Source organism: Haliotis asinina, chromosome 3 (genome assembly GCF_037392515.1).
Source record: "Haliotis asinina isolate JCU_RB_2024 chromosome 3, JCU_Hal_asi_v2, whole genome shotgun sequence".
Classification (NCBI taxonomy): domain Eukaryota; kingdom Metazoa; phylum Mollusca; class Gastropoda; order Lepetellida; family Haliotidae; genus Haliotis; species Haliotis asinina.
Window position 1 is genome coordinate 69,107,127 of NC_090282.1, and position 14,870 is coordinate 69,121,996.

The window sequence follows — 14,870 nt, forward strand, 5'->3', positions numbered from 1 at the left end:
TTCACCAAGCCCACGTGGCCCAATGGATAAGGCACCGGCCTCCTACACTAAGACACTGGTGATAGCCGGGGATTGCGGGTTCGAGTCCCGTCGTGGGTAATGCATATGCATTCTTTTGGTCTTCCTCTTTGTTTTTAAGTTTTAAAACAATACAAATATTGAAAGTGTACAAGTACGTATGAATTTGCAATTGAATATAAATGAGAAAATGTGTTGAGATTTTCAGGCGCTAGTTTCAACAAATCCTAACACTGACTATCAAGTAGTTTTCTTTCCACACTGTTTGAAAGCATTTGTCAATACATGGATGGAAAACGGCTGAATTTCACCAAGCCCACGTGGCCCAATGGATAAGGCACCGGCCTCCTACACTAAGACATTGGTGATAGCCGGGGATTGCGGGTTCGAGTCCCGTCGTGGGTAATGCATATGCATTCTTTTGGTCTTCTTCTTTGTTTTTAAGTTTTAAAACAATACAAATATTGAAAGTGTACAAGTACGTATGAATTTGCAATTGAATATAAATGAGAAAATGTGTTGAGATTTTCAGGCGCCAGTTTCAACAAATCCTAACACTGACTATCAAGTAGTTTTCTTTCCACACTGTTTGAAAGCATTTGTCAACACATGGATAGAAAACGGCTGAATTTCACCAAGCCCACGTGGCCCAATGGATAAGGCACAGGCCTCCTACACTAACACACTGGTGATAGCCGGGGATTGCGGGTTCGAGTCCCGTCGTGGGTAATGCATTCTTTTGGTCTTCTTCTTTGTTTTTAAGTTTTAAAACAATATAAATATTGAAACTGTACAAACCTGTATGAATTTGCAATTGAGTATACCTGAGAAAATGTGTTGAGGTTTCCAGGTATCAGTTTTAACAAATCCTAACACTGACTATCAAGTTAGTTTTGTTTCCATACTGTTTAAAAAAGCATTTCTCAGCACATGGATAGAAAACGACCAAGCCCACGTGGCCCAATGAATAAGGCACCGGCCTCCTACGCTAAGACATTGGTGATAGCCGGGGATTGCGGGTTCGAGTCCCGTCGTGGGTAATGCATTCTTTTGGTCTTCCTCTTTGTTTTTAAGTTTTAAAACAATGCAAATATTGAAAGTGTACAAGTACGTACGAGTTTGCAATTGAATATAAATGAGAAAATGTGTTGAGATTTTCAGGCGTCAAGTTTGACAAATCCTAACACTGACTATCAAGTAGTTTTCTTTCCACACTGTTTGAAAGCATTTGTCAACACATGGATAGAAAACGGCTGAATTTCAACAAGCCCACGTGGCCCAATGGATAAGGCACCGGCCTCCTACACTAACACACTGGTGATAGCCGGGGATTGCGGGTTCGAGTCCCGTCGTGGGTAATGCATATGCATTCTTTTGGTCTTCTTCTTTGTTTTTAAGTTTTAAAACAATACAAATATTGAAAGTGTACAAGTACGTATGAATTTGCAATTGAATATAAATGAGAAAATGTGTAGAGGTTTTCAGGCGCTAGTTTCAACAAATCCTAACACTGACTATCAAGTAGTTTTCTTTCCACACTGTTTGAAAGCATTTGTCAACACATGGATAGAAAACGGCTGAATTTCACCAAGCCCACGTGGCCCAATGGATAAGGCACCGGCCTCCTACACTAAGACACTGGTGATAGCCGGGGATTGCGGGTTCGAGTCCCGTCGTGGGTAATGCATATGCATTCTTTTGGTCTTCTTCTTTGTTTTTAAGTTTTAAAACAATACAAATATTGAAAGTGTACAAGTACGTACGAGTTTGCAATTGAATATAAATGAGAAAATGTGTTGAGATTTTCAGGCGTCAAGTTTGACAAATCCTAACACTGACTATCAAGTAGTTTTCTTTCCACACTGTTTGAAAGCAAGTCTTTGAATGTCATTTAGAAGTGTAAATACATAAGAATGAAGATTTTGTGGATATCAACTTCTTTATGAGAGAACACAACGTTTCGGAGTTAATGCTTACTCCTTCATCAGGTGATTGAGAAAGGGATACAGAGGTGTATTTATATGTACAGGTAAAACAATAACAAAGTAACAAGTGGAATGAGTTAACGAAAGCTAGTATAAACAAGCACTGATAGGAAGCCGATAGTTAAGATAACAATGATGGAAGCCAACGGTAATGCATTACAGTTGATTGGATATGTTTACATAACATGATTGGGGATAAGGATGGAAGCCAATGGTGATACATTACGCATGATAGGATGATGTACATAACACACGATAGGGGGTGAGCATGTTTACATGAGGGTTGGTGATGTACAAACACAAGTATGTACTCGGGTAGATAGGCTATACATGAATTACATAGATAGAATGTACACAGGTAGATGAGACTAATTTATCAATAAGTCCCAGGCACTTGGTAGGTACACTCCTTGGTCGCGGTTGATGGCTGGTTTCTGTTTGAAAGCATTTGTCAACACATGGATAGAAAACGGCTGAATTTCACCAAGCCCACGTGGCCCAATGGATAAGGCACCGGCCTCCTACACTAAGACATTGGTGATAGCCGGGGATTGCGGGTTCGAGTCCCGTCGTGGGTAATGCATTCTTTTGGTCTTCTTCTTTGTTTTTAGGTTTTAAAACAATACAAATATTGAAAGTGTACAAGTACGTATGAGTTTGCAATTGAATATAAATGAGAAAATGTGTTGAGATTTTCAGGCGCTAGTTTCAACAAATCCTAACACTGACTATCAAGTAGTTTTCTTTCCACACTGTTTGAAAGCATTTGTCAACACATGGATAGAAAACGGCTGAATTTCAACAAGCCCACGTGGCCCAATGGATAAGGCACCGGCCTCCTACACTAAGACACTGGTGATAGCCGGGGATTGCGGGTTCGAGTCCCGTCGTGGGTAATGCATATGCATTCTTTTGGTCTTCTTCTTTGTTTTTAAGTTTTAAAACAATACAAATATTGAAAGTGTACAAGTACGTATGAATTTGCAATTGAATATAAATGAGAAAATGTGTTGAGATTTTCAGGCGCCAGTTTCAACAAATCCTAACACTGACTATCAAGTAGTTTTCTTTCCACACTGTTTGAAAGCATTTGTCAATACATGGATAGAAAACGGCTGAATTTCAACAAGCCCACGTGGCCCAATGGATAAGGCACCGGCCTCCTACACTAAGACATTGGTGATAGCCGGGGATTGCGGGTTCGAGTCCCGTCGTGGGTAATGCATATGCATTCTTTTGGTCTTCTTCTTTGTTTTTAAGTTTTAAAACAATACAAATATTGAAAGTGTACAAGTACGTATGAATTTGCAATTGAATATAAATGAGAAAATGTGTTGAGATTTTCAGGCGCTAGTTTCAACAAATCCTAACACTGACTATCAAGTAGTTTTCTTTCCACACTGTTTGAAAGCATTTGTCAACACATGGATAGAAAACGGCTGAATTTCACCAAGCCCACGTGGCCCAATGGATAAGGCACCGGCCTCCTACACTAAGACACTGGTGATAGCCGGGGATTGCGGGTTCGAGTCCCGTCGTGGGTAATGCATTCTTTTGGTCTTCTTCTTTGTTTTTAAGTTTTAAAACAATATAAATATTGAAACTGTACAAACCTGTATGAATTTGCAATTGAGTATACCTGAGAAAATGTGTTGAGGTTTCCAGGTATCAGTTTTAACAAATCCTAACACTGACTATCAAGTTAGTTTTGTTTCCATACTGTTTAAAAAAGCATTTCTCAGCACATGGATAGAAAACGACCAAGCCCACGTGGACCAATGAATAAGGCACCGGCCTCCTACGCTAAGACATTGGTGATAGCCGGGGATTGCGGGTTCGAGTCCCGTCGTGGGTAATGCATTCTTTTGGTCTTCCTCTTTGTTTTTAAGTTTTAAAACAATGCAAATATTGAAAGTGTACAAGTACGTACGAGTTTGCAATTGAATATAAATGAGAAAATGTGTTGAGATTTTCAGGCGTCAAGTTTGACAAATCCTAACACTGACTATCAAGTAGTTTTCTTTCCACACTGTTTGAAAGCATTTGTCAACACATGGATAGAAAACGGCTGAATTTCAACAAGCCCACGTGGCCCAATGGATAAGGCACCGGCCTCCTACACTAACACACTGGTGATAGCCGGGGATTGCGGGTTCGAGTCCCGTCGTGGGTAATGCATATGCATTCTTTTGGTCTTCTTCTTTGTTTTTAAGTTTTAAAACAATACAAATATTGAAAGTGTACAAGTACGTATGAATTTGCAATTGAATATAAATGAGAAAATGTGTTGAGGTTTTCAGGCGCTAGTTTCAACAAATCCTAACACTGACTATCAAGTAGTTTTCTTTCCACACTGTTTGAAAGCATTTGTCAACACATGGATAGAAAACGGCTGAATTTCACCAAGCCCACGTGGCCCAATGGATAAGGCACCGGCCTCCTACACTAAGACACTGGTGATAGCCGGGGATTGCGGGTTCGAGTCCCGTCGTGGGTAATGCATATGCATTCTTTTGGTCTTCTTCTTTGTTTTTAAGTTTTAAAACAATACAAATATTGAAAGTGTACAAGTACGTACGAGTTTGCAATTGAATATAAATGAGAAAATGTGTTGAGATTTTCAGGCGTCAAGTTTGACAAATCCTAACACTGACTATCAAGTAGTTTTCTTTCCACACTGTTTGAAAGCAAGTCTTTGAATGTCATTTAGAAGTGTAAATACATAAGAATGAAGATTTTATGGATATCAACTTCTTTATGAGAGAACACAACGTTTCGGAGTTAATGCTTACTCCTTCATCAGGTGATTGAGAAAGGGATACAGAGGTGTATTTATATGTACAGGTAAAACAATAACAAAGTAACAAGTGGAATGAGTTAACGAAAGCTAGTATAAACAAGCACTGATAGGAAGCCGATAGTTAAGATAACAATGATGGAAGCCAACGGTAATGCATTACAGTTGATTGGATATGTTTACATAACATGATTGGGGATAAGGATGGAAGCCAATGGTGATACATTACGCATGATAGGATGATGTACATAACACACGATAGGGGGTGAGCATGTTTACATGAGGGTTGGTGATGTACAAACACAAGTATGTACTCGGGTAGATAGGCTATACATGAATTACATAGATAGAATGTACACAGGTAGATGAGACTAATTTATCAATAAGTCCCAGGCACTTGGTAGGTACACTCCTTGGTCGCGGTTGATGGCTGGTTTCTGTTTGAAAGCATTTGTCAACACATGGATAGAAAACGGCTGAATTTCACCAAACCCACGTGGCCCAATGGATAAGGCACCGGCCTCCTACACTAAGACATTGGTGATAGCCGGGGATTGCGGGTTCGAGTCCCGTCGTGGGTAATGCATTCTTTTGGTCTTCTTCTTTGTTTTTAAGTTTTAAAACAATACAAATATTGAAAGTGTACAAGTACGTATGAGTTTGCAATTGAATATAAATGAGAAAATGTGTTGAGATTTTCAGGCGCTAGTTTCAACAAATCCTAACACTGACTATCAAGTAGTTTTCTTTCCACACTGTTTGAAAGCATTTGTCAACACATGGATAGAAAACGGCTGAATTTCACCAAGCCCACGTGGCCCAATGGATAAGGCACCGGCCTCCTACACTAAGACACTGGTGATAGCCGGGGATTGCGGGTTCGAGTCCCGTCGTGGGTAATGCATATGCATTCTTTTGGTCTTCTTCTTTGTTTTTAAGTTTTAAAACAATACAAATATTGAAAGTGTACAAGTACGTATGAATTTGCAATTGAATATAAATGAGAAAATGTGTTGAGATTTTCAGGCGCCAGTTTCAACAAATCCTAACACTGACTATCAAGTAGTTTTCTTTCCACACTGTTTGAAAGCATTTGTCAATACATGGATAGAAAACGGCTGAATTTCACCAAGCCCACGTGGCCCAATGGATAAGGCACCGGCCTCCTACACTAAGACATTGGTGATAGCCGGGGATTGCGGGTTCGAGTCCCGTCGTGGGTAATGCATATGCATTCTTTTGGTCTTCTTCTTTGTTTTTAAGTTTTAAAACAATACAAATATTGAAAGTGTACAAGTACGTATGAATTTGCAATTGAATATAAATGAGAAAATGTGTTGAGATTTTCAGGCGCCAGTTTCAACAAATCCTAACACTGACTATCAAGTAGTTTTCTTTCCACACTGTTTGAAAGCATTTGTCAATACATGGATAGAAAACGGCTGAATTTCACCAAGCCCACGTGGCCCAATGGATAAGGCACCGGCCTCCTACACTAAGACATTGGTGATAGCCGGGGATTGCGGGTTCGAGTCCCGTCGTGGGTAATGCATTCTTTTGGTCTTCTTCTTTGTTTTTAAGTTTTAAAACAATATAAATATTGAAACTGTACAAACCTGTATGAATTTGCAATTGAGTATACCTGAGAAAATGTGTTGAGGTTTCCAGGCATCAGTTTTAACAAATCCTAACACTGACTATCAAGTTAGTTTTGTTTCCATACTGTTTAAAAAAGCATTTCTCAGCACATGGATAGAAAACGACCAAGCCCACGTGGCCCAATGAATAAGGCACCGGCCTCCTACGCTAAGACATTGGTGATAGCCGGGGATTGCGGGTTCGAGTCCCGTCGTGGGTAATGCATATGCATTCTTTTGGTCTTCTTCTTTGTTTTTAAGTTTTAAAACAATACAAATATTGAAAGTGTACAAGTACGTATGAATTTGCAATTGAGTATACCTGAGAAAATGTGTTGAGGTTTTCAGGCGCTAGTTTCAACAAATCCTAACACTGACTATCAAGTAGTTTTCTTTCCACACTGTTTGAAAGCATTTGTCAACACATGGATAGAAAACGGCTGAATTTCACCAAGCCCACGTGGCCCAATGGATAAGGCACCGGCCTCCTACACTAACACACTGGTGATAGCCGGGGATTGCGGGTTCGAGTCCCGTCGTGGGTAATGCATATGCATTCTTTTGGTCTTCTTCTTCGTTTTTAAGTTTTAAAACAATACAAATATTGAAAGTGTACAAGTACGTACGAGTTTGCAATTGAATATAAATGAGAAAATGTGTTGAGATTTTCAGGCGTCAAGTTTGACAAATCCTAACACTGACTATCAAGTAGTTTTCTTTCCACACTGTTTGAAAGCAAGTCTTTGAATGTCATTTAGAAGTGTAAATACATAAGAATGAAGATTTTATGGATATCAACTTCTTTATGAGAGAACACAACGTTTCGGAGTTAATGCTTACTCCTTCATCAGGTGATTGAGAAAGGGATACAGAGGTGTATTTATATGTACAGGTAAAACAATAACAAAGTAACAAGTGGAATGAGTTAACGAAAGCTAGTATAAACAAGCACTGATAGGAAGCCGATAGTTAAGATAACAATGATGGAAGCCAACGGTAATGCATTACAGTTGATTGGATATGTTTACATAACATGATTGGGGATAAGGATGGAAGCCAATGGTGATACATTACGCATGATAGGATGATGTACATAACACACGATAGGGGGTGAGCATGTTTACATGAGGGTTGGTGATGTACAAACACAAGTATGTACTCGGGTAGATAGGCTATACATGAATTACATAGATAGAATGTACACAGGTAGATGAGACTAATTTATCAATAAGTCCCAGGCACTTGGTAGGTACACTCCTTGGTCGCGGTTGATGGCTGGTTTCTGTTTGAAAGCATTTGTCAACACATGGATAGAAAACGGCTGAATTTCACCAAGCCCACGTGGCCCAATGGATAAGGCACCGGCCTCCTACACTAAGACATTGGTGATAGCCGGGGATTGCGGGTTCGAGTCCCGTCGTGGGTAATGCATTCTTTTGGTCTTCTTCTTTGTTTTTAAGTTTTAAAACAATACAAATATTGAAAGTGTACAAGTACGTATGAGTTTGCAATTGAATATAAATGAGAAAATGTGTTGAGATTTTCAGGCGCTAGTTTCAACAAATCCTAACACTGACTATCAAGTAGTTTTCTTTCCACACTGTTTGAAAGCATTTGTCAACACATGGATAGAAAACGGCTGAATTTCACCAAGCCCACGTGGCCCAATGGATAAGGCACCGGCCTCCTACACTAAGACACTGGTGATAGCCGGGGATTGCGGGTTCGAGTCCCGTCGTGGGTAATGCATATGCATTCTTTTGGTCTTCTTCTTTGTTTTTAAGTTTTAAAACAATACAAATATTGAAAGTGTACAAGTACGTATGAATTTGCAATTGAATATAAATGAGAAAATGTGTTGAGATTTTCAGGCGCCAGTTTCAACAAATCCTAACACTGACTATCAAGTAGTTTTCTTTCCACACTGTTTGAAAGCATTTGTCAATACATGGATAGAAAACGGCTGAATTTCACCAAGCCCACGTGGCCCAATGGATAAGGCACCGGCCTCCTACACTAAGACATTGGTGATAGCCGGGGATTGCGGGTTCGAGTCCCGTCGTGGGTAATGCATATGCATTCTTTTGGTCTTCTTCTTTGTTTTTAAGTTTTAAAACAATACAAATATTGAAAGTGTACAAGTACGTATGAATTTGCAATTGAGTATACCTGAGAAAATGTGTTGAGGTTTTCAGGCGCCAGTTTCAACAAATCCTAACACTGACTATCAAGTAGTTTTCTTTCCACACTGTTTGAAAGCATTTGTCAACACATGGATAGAAAACGGCTGAATTTCACCAAGCCCACGTGGCCCAATGGATAAGGCACCGGCCTCCTACACTAACACACTGGTGATAGCCGGGGATTGCGGGTTCGAGTCCCGTCGTGGGTAATGCATATGCATTCTTTTGGTCTTCTTCTTCGTTTTTAAGTTTTAAAACAATACAAATATTGAAAGTGTACAAGTACGTACGAGTTTGCAATTGAATATAAATGAGAAAATGTGTTGAGATTTTCAGGCGTCAAGTTTGACAAATCCTAACACTGACTATCAAGTAGTTTTCTTTCCACACTGTTTGAAAGCAAGTCTTTGAATGTCATTTAGAAGTGTAAATACATAAGAATGAAGATTTTATGGATATCAACTTCTTTATGAGAGAACACAACGTTTCGGAGTTAATGCTTACTCCTTCATCAGGTGATTGAGAAAGGGATACAGAGGTGTATTTATATGTACAGGTAAAACAATAACAAAGTAACAAGTGGAATGAGTTAACGAAAGCTAGTATAAACAAGCACTGATAGGAAGCCGATAGTTAAGATAACAATGATGGAAGCCAACGGTAATGCATTACAGTTGATTGGATATGTTTACATAACATGATTGGGGATAAGGATGGAAGCCAATGGTGATACATTACGCATGATAGGATGATGTACATAACACACGATAGGGGGTGAGCATGTTTACATGAGGGTTGGTGATGTACAAACACAAGTATGTACTCGGGTAGATAGGCTATACATGAATTACATAGATAGAATGTACACAGGTAGATGAGACTAATTTATCAATAAGTCCCAGGCACTTGGTAGGTACACTCCTTGGTCGCGGTTGATGGCTGGTTTCTGTTTGAAAGCATTTGTCAACACATGGATAGAAAACGGCTGAATTTCACCAAGCCCACGTGGCCCAATGGATAAGGCACCGGCCTCCTACACTAAGACATTGGTGATAGCCGGGGATTGCGGGTTCGAGTCCCGTCGTGGGTAATGCATTCTTTTGGTCTTCTTCTTTGTTTTTAAGTTTTAAAACAATACAAATATTGAAAGTGTACAAGTACGTATGAGTTTGCAATTGAATATAAATGAGAAAATGTGTTGAGATTTTCAGGCGCTAGTTTCAACAAATCCTAACACTGACTATCAAGTAGTTTTCTTTCCACACTGTTTGAAAGCATTTGTCAACACATGGATAGAAAACGGCTGAATTTCACCAAGCCCACGTGGCCCAATGGATAAGGCACCGGCCTCCTACACTAAGACACTGGTGATAGCCGGGGATTGCGGGTTCGAGTCCCGTCGTGGGTAATGCATATGCATTCTTTTGGTCTTCTTCTTTGTTTTTAAGTTTTAAAACAATACAAATATTGAAAGTGTACAAGTACGTATGAATTTGCAATTGAATATAAATGAGAAAATGTGTTGAGATTTTCAGGCGCTAGTTTCAACAAATCCTAACACTGACTATCAAGTAGTTTTCTTTCCACACTGTTTGAAAGCATTTGTCAACACATGGATAGAAAACGGCTGAATTTCACCAAGCCCACGTGGCCCAATGGATAAGGCACCGGCCTCCTACACTAAGACACTGGTGATAGCCGGGGATTGCGGGTTCGAGTCCCGTCGTGGGTAATGCATTCTTTTGGTCTTCTTCTTTGTTTTTAAGTTTTAAAACAATATAAATATTGAAACTGTACAAACCTGTATGAATTTGCAATTGAGTATACCTGAGAAAATGTGTTGAGGTTTCCAGGTATCAGTTTTAACAAATCCTAACACTGACTATCAAGTTAGTTTTGTTTCCATACTGTTTAAAAAAGCATTTCTCAGCACATGGATAGAAAACGACCAAGCCCACGTGGCCCAATGAATAAGGCACCGGCCTCCTACGCTAAGACATTGGTGATAGCCGGGGATTGCGGGTTCGAGTCCCGTCGTGGGTAATGCATTCTTTTGGTCTTCCTCTTTGTTTTTAAGTTTTAAAACAATGCAAATATTGAAAGTGTACAAGTACGTACGAGTTTGCAATTGAATATAAATGAGAAAATGTGTTGAGATTTTCAGGCGTCAAGTTTGACAAATCCTAACACTGACTATCAAGTAGTTTTCTTTCCACACTGTTTGAAAGCATTTGTCAACACATGGATAGAAAACGGCTGAATTTCAACAAGCCCACGTGGCCCAATGGATAAGGCACCGGCCTCCTACACTAACACACTGGTGATAGCCGGGGATTGCGGGTTCGAGTCCCGTCGTGGGTAATGCATATGCATTCTTTTGGTCTTCTTCTTTGTTTTTAAGTTTTAAAACAATACAAATATTGAAAGTGTACAAGTACGTATGAATTTGCAATTGAATATACCTGAGAAAATGTGTTGAGGTTTTCAGGCGCTAGTTTCAACAAATCCTAACACTGACTATCAAGTAGTTTTCTTTCCACACTGTTTGAAAGCATTTGTCAACACATGGATAGAAAACGGCTGAATTTCACCAAGCCCACGTGGCCCAATGGATAAGGCACCGGCCTCCTACACTAAGACACTGGTGATAGCCGGGGATTGCGGGTTCGAGTCCCGTCGTGGGTAATGCATATGCATTCTTTTGGTCTTCTTCTTTGTTTTTAAGTTTTAAAACAATACAAATATTGAAAGTGTACAAGTACGTACGAGTTTGCAATTGAATATAAATGAGAAAATGTGTTGAGATTTTCAGGCGTCAAGTTTGACAAATCCTAACACTGACTATCAAGTAGTTTTCTTTCCACACTGTTTGAAAGCAAGTCTTTGAATGTCATTTAGAAGTGTAAATACATAAGAATGAAGATTTTATGGATATCAACTTCTTTATGAGAGAACACAACGTTTCGGAGTTAATGCTTACTCCTTCATCAGGTGATTGAGAAAGGGATACAGAGGTGTATTTATATGTACAGGTAAAACAATAACAAAGTAACAAGTGGAATGAGTTAACGAAAGCTAGTATAAACAAGCACTGATAGGAAGCCGATAGTTAAGATAACAATGATGGAAGCCAACGGTAATGCATTACAGTTGATTGGATATGTTTACATAACATGATTGGGGATAAGGATGGAAGCCAATGGTGATACATTACGCATGATAGGATGATGTACATAACACACGATAGGGGGTGAGCATGTTTACATGAGGGTTGGTGATGTACAAACACAAGTATGTACTCGGGTAGATAGGCTATACATGAATTACATAGATAGAATGTACACAGGTAGATGAGACTAATTTATCAATAAGTCCCAGGCACTTGGTAGGTACACTCCTTGGTCGCGGTTGATGGCTGGTTTCTGTTTGAAAGCATTTGTCAACACATGGATAGAAAACGGCTGAATTTCACCAAGCCCACGTGGCCCAATGGATAAGGCACCGGCCTCCTACACTAAGACATTGGTGATAGCCGGGGATTGCGGGTTCGAGTCCCGTCGTGGGTAATGCATTCTTTTGGTCTTCTTCTTTGTTTTTAAGTTTTAAAACAATACAAATATTGAAAGTGTACAAGTACGTATGAGTTTGCAATTGAATATAAATGAGAAAATGTGTTGAGATTTTCAGGCGCTAGTTTCAACAAATCCTAACACTGACTATCAAGTAGTTTTCTTTCCACACTGTTTGAAAGCATTTGTCAACACATGGATAGAAAACGGCTGAATTTCACCAAGCCCACGTGGCCCAATGGATAAGGCACCGGCCTCCTACACTAAGACACTGGTGATAGCCGGGGATTGCGGGTTCGAGTCCCGTCGTGGGTAATGCATATGCATTCTTTTGGTCTTCTTCTTTGTTTTTAAGTTTTAAAACAATACAAATATTGAAAGTGTACAAGTACGTATGAATTTGCAATTGAATATAAATGAGAAAATGTGTTGAGATTTTCAGGCGCCAGTTTCAACAAATCCTAACACTGACTATCAAGTAGTTTTCTTTCCACACTGTTTGAAAGCATTTGTCAATACATGGATAGAAAACGGCTGAATTTCACCAAGCCCACGTGGCCCAATGGATAAGGCACCGGCCTCCTACACTAAGACATTGGTGATAGCCGGGGATTGCGGGTTCGAGTCCCGTCGTGGGTAATGCATATGCATTCTTTTGGTCTTCTTCTTTGTTTTTAAGTTTTAAAACAATACAAATATTGAAAGTGTACAAGTACGTATGAATTTGCAATTGAGTATACCTGAGAAAATGTGTTGAGGTTTTCAGGCGCCAGTTTCAACAAATCCTAACACTGACTATCAAGTAGTTTTCTTTCCACACTGTTTGAAAGCATTTGTCAACACATGGATAGAAAACGGCTGAATTTCACCAAGCCCACGTGGCCCAATGGATAAGGCACCGGCCTCCTACACTAAGACACTGGTGATAGCCGGGGATTGCGGGTTCGAGTCCCGTCGTGGGTAATGCATATGCATTCTTTTGGTCTTCTTCTTCGTTTTTAAGTTTTAAAACAATACAAATATTGAAAGTGTACAAGTACGTACGAGTTTGCAATTGAATATAAATGAGAAAATGTGTTGAGATTTTCAGGCGTCAAGTTTGACAAATCCTAACACTGACTATCAAGTAGTTTTCTTTCCACACTGTTTGAAAGCAAGTCTTTGAATGTCATTTAGAAGTGTAAATACATAAGAATGAAGATTTTATGGATATCAACTTCTTTATGAGAGAACACAACGTTTCGGAGTTAATGCTTACTCCTTCATCAGGTGATTGAGAAAGGGATACAGAGGTGTATTTATATGTACAGGTAAAACAATAACAAAGTAACAAGTGGAATGAGTTAACGAAAGCTAGTATAAACAAGCACTGATAGGAAGCCGATAGTTAAGATAACAATGATGGAAGCCAACGGTAATGCATTACAGTTGATTGGATATGTTTACATAACATGATTGGGGATAAGGATGGAAGCCAATGGTGATACATTACGCATGATAGGATGATGTACATAACACACGATAGGGGGTGAGCATGTTTACATGAGGGTTGGTGATGTACAAACACAAGTATGTACTCGGGTAGATAGGCTATACATGAATTACATAGATAGAATGTACACAGGTAGATGAGACTAATTTATCAATAAGTCCCAGGCACTTGGTAGGTACACTCCTTGGTCGCGGTTGATGGCTGGTTTCTGTTTGAAAGCATTTGTCAACACATGGATAGAAAACGGCTGAATTTCACCAAGCCCACGTGGCCCAATGGATAAGGCACCGGCCTCCTACACTAAGACATTGGTGATAGCCGGGGATTGCGGGTTCGAGTCCCGTCGTGGGTAATGCATTCTTTTGGTCTTCTTCTTTGTTTTTAAGTTTTAAAACAATACAAATATTGAAAGTGTACAAGTACGTATGAGTTTGCAATTGAATATAAATGAGAAAATGTGTTGAGATTTTCAGGCGCTAGTTTCAACAAATCCTAACACTGACTATCAAGTAGTTTTCTTTCCACACTGTTTGAAAGCATTTGTCAACACATGGATAGAAAACGGCTGAATTTCACCAAGCCCACGTGGCCCAATGGATAAGGCACCGGCCTCCTACACTAAGACACTGGTGATAGCCGGGGATTGCGGGTTCGAGTCCCGTCGTGGGTAATGCATATGCATTCTTTTGGTCTTCTTCTTTGTTTTTAAGTTTTAAAACAATACAAATATTGAAAGTGTACAAGTACGTATGAATTTGCAATTGAATATAAATGAGAAAATGTGTTGAGATTTTCAGGCGCCAGTTTCAACAAATCCTAACACTGACTATCAAGTAGTTTTCTTTCCACACTGTTTGAAAGCATTTGTCAACACATGGATAGAAAACGGCTGAATTTCACCAAGCCCACGTGGCCCAATGGATAAGGCACCGGCCTCCTACACTAAGACATTGGTGATAGCCGGGGATTGCGGGTTCGAGTCCCGTCGTGGGTAATGCATATGCATTCTTTTGGTCTTCTTCTTTGTTTTTAAGTTTTAAAACAATACAAATATTGAAAGTGTACAAGTACGTATGAATTTGCAATTGAGTATACCTGAGAAAATGTGTTGAGGTTTTCAGGCGCCAGTTTCAACAAATCCTAACACTGACTATCAAGTAGTTTTCTTTCCACACTGTTTGAAAGCATT

General features: G+C 39.6%; 31 non-coding genes across 31 annotated transcripts; all 31 read left to right on the forward strand.

The window, feature by feature from the left end:
- Nucleotides 1-8: 8 nt before the first annotated feature.
- Nucleotides 9-99, forward strand: Trnar-ccu (transfer RNA arginine (anticodon CCU)). Its single transcript is given in 2 exon segments — nucleotides 9-45; nucleotides 64-99. It is a non-coding gene; the product is annotated as a tRNA-Arg (tRNA).
- Nucleotides 100-332: 233 nt separating this feature from the next.
- Nucleotides 333-423, forward strand: Trnar-ccu (transfer RNA arginine (anticodon CCU)). The gene is given in 2 exon segments: nucleotides 333-369; nucleotides 388-423. It is a non-coding gene; the product is annotated as a tRNA-Arg (tRNA).
- An 862-nt stretch (nucleotides 424-1,285) lies between these two features.
- On the forward strand, nucleotides 1,286-1,376 carry Trnar-ccu (transfer RNA arginine (anticodon CCU)). Its single transcript is given in 2 exon segments — nucleotides 1,286-1,322; nucleotides 1,341-1,376. It is a non-coding gene; the product is annotated as a tRNA-Arg (tRNA).
- Nucleotides 1,377-1,609: 233 nt separating this feature from the next.
- On the forward strand, nucleotides 1,610-1,700 carry Trnar-ccu (transfer RNA arginine (anticodon CCU)). The gene is given in 2 exon segments: nucleotides 1,610-1,646; nucleotides 1,665-1,700. It is a non-coding gene; the product is annotated as a tRNA-Arg (tRNA).
- Nucleotides 1,701-2,490: 790 nt separating this feature from the next.
- Nucleotides 2,491-2,581, forward strand: Trnar-ccu (transfer RNA arginine (anticodon CCU)). Its single transcript is given in 2 exon segments — nucleotides 2,491-2,527; nucleotides 2,546-2,581. It is a non-coding gene; the product is annotated as a tRNA-Arg (tRNA).
- A 227-nt stretch (nucleotides 2,582-2,808) lies between these two features.
- Trnar-ccu (transfer RNA arginine (anticodon CCU)) lies at nucleotides 2,809-2,899 on the forward strand. The gene is given in 2 exon segments: nucleotides 2,809-2,845; nucleotides 2,864-2,899. It is a non-coding gene; the product is annotated as a tRNA-Arg (tRNA).
- A 233-nt stretch (nucleotides 2,900-3,132) lies between these two features.
- Nucleotides 3,133-3,223, forward strand: Trnar-ccu (transfer RNA arginine (anticodon CCU)). The gene is given in 2 exon segments: nucleotides 3,133-3,169; nucleotides 3,188-3,223. It is a non-coding gene; the product is annotated as a tRNA-Arg (tRNA).
- Nucleotides 3,224-3,456: 233 nt separating this feature from the next.
- On the forward strand, nucleotides 3,457-3,547 carry Trnar-ccu (transfer RNA arginine (anticodon CCU)). The gene is given in 2 exon segments: nucleotides 3,457-3,493; nucleotides 3,512-3,547. It is a non-coding gene; the product is annotated as a tRNA-Arg (tRNA).
- A 538-nt stretch (nucleotides 3,548-4,085) lies between these two features.
- Nucleotides 4,086-4,176, forward strand: Trnar-ccu (transfer RNA arginine (anticodon CCU)). The gene is given in 2 exon segments: nucleotides 4,086-4,122; nucleotides 4,141-4,176. It is a non-coding gene; the product is annotated as a tRNA-Arg (tRNA).
- Nucleotides 4,177-4,409: 233 nt separating this feature from the next.
- Nucleotides 4,410-4,500, forward strand: Trnar-ccu (transfer RNA arginine (anticodon CCU)). Its single transcript is given in 2 exon segments — nucleotides 4,410-4,446; nucleotides 4,465-4,500. It is a non-coding gene; the product is annotated as a tRNA-Arg (tRNA).
- Nucleotides 4,501-5,290: 790 nt separating this feature from the next.
- Nucleotides 5,291-5,381, forward strand: Trnar-ccu (transfer RNA arginine (anticodon CCU)). The gene is given in 2 exon segments: nucleotides 5,291-5,327; nucleotides 5,346-5,381. It is a non-coding gene; the product is annotated as a tRNA-Arg (tRNA).
- Nucleotides 5,382-5,608: 227 nt separating this feature from the next.
- Trnar-ccu (transfer RNA arginine (anticodon CCU)) lies at nucleotides 5,609-5,699 on the forward strand. Its single transcript is given in 2 exon segments — nucleotides 5,609-5,645; nucleotides 5,664-5,699. It is a non-coding gene; the product is annotated as a tRNA-Arg (tRNA).
- A 233-nt stretch (nucleotides 5,700-5,932) lies between these two features.
- On the forward strand, nucleotides 5,933-6,023 carry Trnar-ccu (transfer RNA arginine (anticodon CCU)). Its single transcript is given in 2 exon segments — nucleotides 5,933-5,969; nucleotides 5,988-6,023. It is a non-coding gene; the product is annotated as a tRNA-Arg (tRNA).
- Nucleotides 6,024-6,256: 233 nt separating this feature from the next.
- Nucleotides 6,257-6,347, forward strand: Trnar-ccu (transfer RNA arginine (anticodon CCU)). The gene is given in 2 exon segments: nucleotides 6,257-6,293; nucleotides 6,312-6,347. It is a non-coding gene; the product is annotated as a tRNA-Arg (tRNA).
- Nucleotides 6,348-6,891: 544 nt separating this feature from the next.
- Nucleotides 6,892-6,982, forward strand: Trnar-ccu (transfer RNA arginine (anticodon CCU)). The gene is given in 2 exon segments: nucleotides 6,892-6,928; nucleotides 6,947-6,982. It is a non-coding gene; the product is annotated as a tRNA-Arg (tRNA).
- Nucleotides 6,983-7,772: 790 nt separating this feature from the next.
- Nucleotides 7,773-7,863, forward strand: Trnar-ccu (transfer RNA arginine (anticodon CCU)). The gene is given in 2 exon segments: nucleotides 7,773-7,809; nucleotides 7,828-7,863. It is a non-coding gene; the product is annotated as a tRNA-Arg (tRNA).
- A 227-nt stretch (nucleotides 7,864-8,090) lies between these two features.
- On the forward strand, nucleotides 8,091-8,181 carry Trnar-ccu (transfer RNA arginine (anticodon CCU)). Its single transcript is given in 2 exon segments — nucleotides 8,091-8,127; nucleotides 8,146-8,181. It is a non-coding gene; the product is annotated as a tRNA-Arg (tRNA).
- Nucleotides 8,182-8,414: 233 nt separating this feature from the next.
- On the forward strand, nucleotides 8,415-8,505 carry Trnar-ccu (transfer RNA arginine (anticodon CCU)). The gene is given in 2 exon segments: nucleotides 8,415-8,451; nucleotides 8,470-8,505. It is a non-coding gene; the product is annotated as a tRNA-Arg (tRNA).
- Nucleotides 8,506-8,738: 233 nt separating this feature from the next.
- Trnar-ccu (transfer RNA arginine (anticodon CCU)) lies at nucleotides 8,739-8,829 on the forward strand. Its single transcript is given in 2 exon segments — nucleotides 8,739-8,775; nucleotides 8,794-8,829. It is a non-coding gene; the product is annotated as a tRNA-Arg (tRNA).
- Nucleotides 8,830-9,619: 790 nt separating this feature from the next.
- On the forward strand, nucleotides 9,620-9,710 carry Trnar-ccu (transfer RNA arginine (anticodon CCU)). Its single transcript is given in 2 exon segments — nucleotides 9,620-9,656; nucleotides 9,675-9,710. It is a non-coding gene; the product is annotated as a tRNA-Arg (tRNA).
- A 227-nt stretch (nucleotides 9,711-9,937) lies between these two features.
- Nucleotides 9,938-10,028, forward strand: Trnar-ccu (transfer RNA arginine (anticodon CCU)). The gene is given in 2 exon segments: nucleotides 9,938-9,974; nucleotides 9,993-10,028. It is a non-coding gene; the product is annotated as a tRNA-Arg (tRNA).
- Nucleotides 10,029-10,261: 233 nt separating this feature from the next.
- Nucleotides 10,262-10,352, forward strand: Trnar-ccu (transfer RNA arginine (anticodon CCU)). Its single transcript is given in 2 exon segments — nucleotides 10,262-10,298; nucleotides 10,317-10,352. It is a non-coding gene; the product is annotated as a tRNA-Arg (tRNA).
- A 538-nt stretch (nucleotides 10,353-10,890) lies between these two features.
- On the forward strand, nucleotides 10,891-10,981 carry Trnar-ccu (transfer RNA arginine (anticodon CCU)). The gene is given in 2 exon segments: nucleotides 10,891-10,927; nucleotides 10,946-10,981. It is a non-coding gene; the product is annotated as a tRNA-Arg (tRNA).
- A 233-nt stretch (nucleotides 10,982-11,214) lies between these two features.
- On the forward strand, nucleotides 11,215-11,305 carry Trnar-ccu (transfer RNA arginine (anticodon CCU)). The gene is given in 2 exon segments: nucleotides 11,215-11,251; nucleotides 11,270-11,305. It is a non-coding gene; the product is annotated as a tRNA-Arg (tRNA).
- A 790-nt stretch (nucleotides 11,306-12,095) lies between these two features.
- Trnar-ccu (transfer RNA arginine (anticodon CCU)) lies at nucleotides 12,096-12,186 on the forward strand. The gene is given in 2 exon segments: nucleotides 12,096-12,132; nucleotides 12,151-12,186. It is a non-coding gene; the product is annotated as a tRNA-Arg (tRNA).
- Nucleotides 12,187-12,413: 227 nt separating this feature from the next.
- Trnar-ccu (transfer RNA arginine (anticodon CCU)) lies at nucleotides 12,414-12,504 on the forward strand. Its single transcript is given in 2 exon segments — nucleotides 12,414-12,450; nucleotides 12,469-12,504. It is a non-coding gene; the product is annotated as a tRNA-Arg (tRNA).
- A 233-nt stretch (nucleotides 12,505-12,737) lies between these two features.
- Nucleotides 12,738-12,828, forward strand: Trnar-ccu (transfer RNA arginine (anticodon CCU)). Its single transcript is given in 2 exon segments — nucleotides 12,738-12,774; nucleotides 12,793-12,828. It is a non-coding gene; the product is annotated as a tRNA-Arg (tRNA).
- A 233-nt stretch (nucleotides 12,829-13,061) lies between these two features.
- On the forward strand, nucleotides 13,062-13,152 carry Trnar-ccu (transfer RNA arginine (anticodon CCU)). Its single transcript is given in 2 exon segments — nucleotides 13,062-13,098; nucleotides 13,117-13,152. It is a non-coding gene; the product is annotated as a tRNA-Arg (tRNA).
- A 790-nt stretch (nucleotides 13,153-13,942) lies between these two features.
- On the forward strand, nucleotides 13,943-14,033 carry Trnar-ccu (transfer RNA arginine (anticodon CCU)). The gene is given in 2 exon segments: nucleotides 13,943-13,979; nucleotides 13,998-14,033. It is a non-coding gene; the product is annotated as a tRNA-Arg (tRNA).
- Nucleotides 14,034-14,260: 227 nt separating this feature from the next.
- Nucleotides 14,261-14,351, forward strand: Trnar-ccu (transfer RNA arginine (anticodon CCU)). Its single transcript is given in 2 exon segments — nucleotides 14,261-14,297; nucleotides 14,316-14,351. It is a non-coding gene; the product is annotated as a tRNA-Arg (tRNA).
- A 233-nt stretch (nucleotides 14,352-14,584) lies between these two features.
- Nucleotides 14,585-14,675, forward strand: Trnar-ccu (transfer RNA arginine (anticodon CCU)). Its single transcript is given in 2 exon segments — nucleotides 14,585-14,621; nucleotides 14,640-14,675. It is a non-coding gene; the product is annotated as a tRNA-Arg (tRNA).
- The last annotated feature ends 195 nt before the right edge of the window (nucleotides 14,676-14,870 follow it).